The 2644-nt window shown below is 41.3% G+C and overlaps 1 non-coding gene across 1 annotated transcript; it reads left to right on the top strand.

Annotated features, from left to right (window-relative positions):
* Positions 1-2332: 2332 nt before the first annotated feature.
* LOC148564674 (small nucleolar RNA R71) lies at positions 2333-2435 on the top strand. The gene has a single exon (XR_015883982.1). It is a non-coding gene; the product is annotated as a small nucleolar RNA R71 (small nucleolar RNA).
* Positions 2436-2644: the final 209 nt, after the last annotated feature.

Genomic DNA, 2644 nt, shown 5'->3' with positions numbered 1-2644 from the left:
GTCATGAATAGTTGTCAAAATTGTCTATGAGAACTTGAATTCATGTTAGAGCAGCAATTATTATTCATACTGAAACATTAAAAACAAACAAACTAAATCATGGGATGCCTCCCATGGAGCGCTTCTTTAACGTCACTAGCTTGACGGTTGGTTTACTACTAGGCTGGATTGTAATGCTTGAGGTCCTCTCCTCTCACTGTAAAGCTTTCTCCACTTGATTCCCTGATGATTTCTAAATGCTCTAGGGAAAGGACTTTTCTAATTGTGAACACTTGAGGTAACTGGGATGGAATGGTTGGAAGATGGGGTGAGATTGGTGGATGGTGGATTGATATCACCTTGTCTCCAGGGAAAAAACCTTCTGTAGGAACCTTCTTGTTTCTCCATCCCCTTGGCAATTTCTTCACAATCTTTTCTCTTCTTCCATTAGTGTTCCATTGACTCTTGTGTTAGGAAGATCCTTGTTAGCTGCTCTCCCTGATTCTTGTGGCTTCGGCTCTTCCTTGAACTCCATTGGTTGCTTCATCTCTTGAGCTTCTTGTTTATCCATCAAGGGAAGCTCTAGATGCTTGCCTGGAGGTTTTATTGCTGTTTTTCTTTAGAGAGCTCTCACTGTATTCTTCCTTTAATTTCTTGCTCTCTTGCTCATATTCATGCACGGGCTTGAAGGCCTGGAAAGTGATCTGCTCATCATGTATTCTCAGTATCAACTCTCCTTGTTCTACATCAATGAGTGCTCGACTAGTAGCTAAAAATAGTCTCCCTAGAATAATGGGATGGAGGTAACCTTTCTCCATGTCCAGAACAACAAAGTCAGTAGGGAGGAAGTAGTTTCCTACTTTCACCAATACATTTTCGACTACTCCTTCGGCTTGCTTCTGAGTTTTATCTGCCAATTGGATGATTACATCAGTGGATCTCAGCTCATTGATTTGCAACTTCTTCATAAGAGGTAGAGGCATCACATTTATGCTAGCCCCTAGATCACAAAATCCTCTGTCAATTTTTGTTTCACCTATGACACAGGGAATATGAAAGCTCCCTAGATCTTTCTTCTTCAGGAATACATCCTTCTTGATGAGAGCACTACATTCCTTGTTCATTGTCACTATTTGTCCCCCTTTTAAGGTTTCTTTCCTAGTCAGCAGCTCTTTCATGCACTTGATGTATGTCGGCATCTGTTGGAGAGTTTTGATAAAGGGAATGTTGACACTGAGAGGTGCGAAAACATCTAGGAATCTTGAATACGATATTTCTTTATCACCTCCTCTTAGCCTCTGAGGAAATGGTGCCCTTGGCAAATAAGGCTCCGGCATTTCCTCCCTTGTTGATCCCTTTCTTTGCACAGATCCAGTTCCTTGTTCCATTTCCTCCAAGTTGCTCTGGGAACTTCTTTGGCTGTGCTCAGTTAGCTTGCTAGTGTCTTCTTCCAGGATCTCTTCATTTGCAAGAGTAATTGCCTTACACTCTTTCCATCTCACCTTCTTCATTTCCCCTCTTGGATTTTTCTTAGTGTCACTTGGGAAACTATCAGTGGACTTCAAAATATGCTGTGAAAGATGTCCTACTTGAGATTCGAGATTCTTAATAACCTTTCCTCAGCTTTTTATACTCCCTCTTACTTCTTCCTTGAATTTCTTTATGTCCTCAAATTCCAAGGTTTGCAAGCATAGCTTCCATCTTGGCCATTCTATCTTCATCATGTGGTACTGATTAGTTGGAATTGGGGTGTTGAGAGTGGTTGTTATGACTTTGGTATGGTGGCTGTGAATAAGTATTTTGTGTGGTCTGATATGGTCTTTGGTTGGAGCTTTGTTGCGTGGAGTTATTGTACTGGGTTGGATTGTGTGGTCTGTGGTCTTGGCCTTGGTTTTGTTGGTTCTCCCACCCAAAGTTTGGGTGGTTCTTCCAACCAGGAATATAGGTTTTAGAGTATGGATCATTAGCTTGCCTGAATGAATTTCCAAGGTAATTAGCTTCCTCCCAGTTAACTCCTTCTTCTGTTTCCAAATCTCCTTGAGGTGATGGTTGAGTGTGGATAGCTACGGCCTGATTCTTCTCCATTTGCTTGGTCAATTCAGCCAGTTGCTTGGTGATCATCTTGTTCTGGGCCAGGATTGCATCCATTTGGTTTAATTCCAAGACTCCCCTATTGTTGCTCCGATCTGAGACATAGAAATACTCATTGTCAGCCACTATTTTTATAACATCAATGGCTTCTTCAATGGTCTTCTTCTTATTAAGGAAACCTCCAGATGAGTGGTCTACAGCTTTCTTTGACTCATGATTCAGCCCTTCATAGAAGATATGAATTTGCACCCACTCATTAAACATGTCAGGGGGCATTTTCTTGTCAAATCCTTGAATCTCTCCCAGGCTTCATAAATAGTCTCACCATCTTACTGTCTGAATGTCTGCACTTCAGTTCTCAGCCTGCTGACTTTTTGTGGAGGGTAGAACCTTGTTAAGAATCTATTCACCACATCCTCCCATGTTGTCAAGGTTTCCTTCGGAAATGATTCTAGCCATTTTGATGCTTTGTCCCTCAAAAAAAATGGAAACAGTAGCAATCTATAGGTGTCAGGATGAACATCATTAGATTTAACTGTGTCACATATCCTTTGGAATTTAGTGAGATGCTCAT

The sequence above is a fragment of the Arachis ipaensis genome, chromosome B5 (assembly GCF_059453495.1).
Source record: "Arachis ipaensis isolate K30076 ecotype BB chromosome B5, ASM5945349v1, whole genome shotgun sequence".
Lineage (NCBI taxonomy): Eukaryota > Viridiplantae > Streptophyta > Magnoliopsida > Fabales > Fabaceae > Arachis > Arachis ipaensis.
Note: the sequence above shows the minus strand (reverse complement) of the source record. Positions and strands in the feature narration are given on the sequence as shown.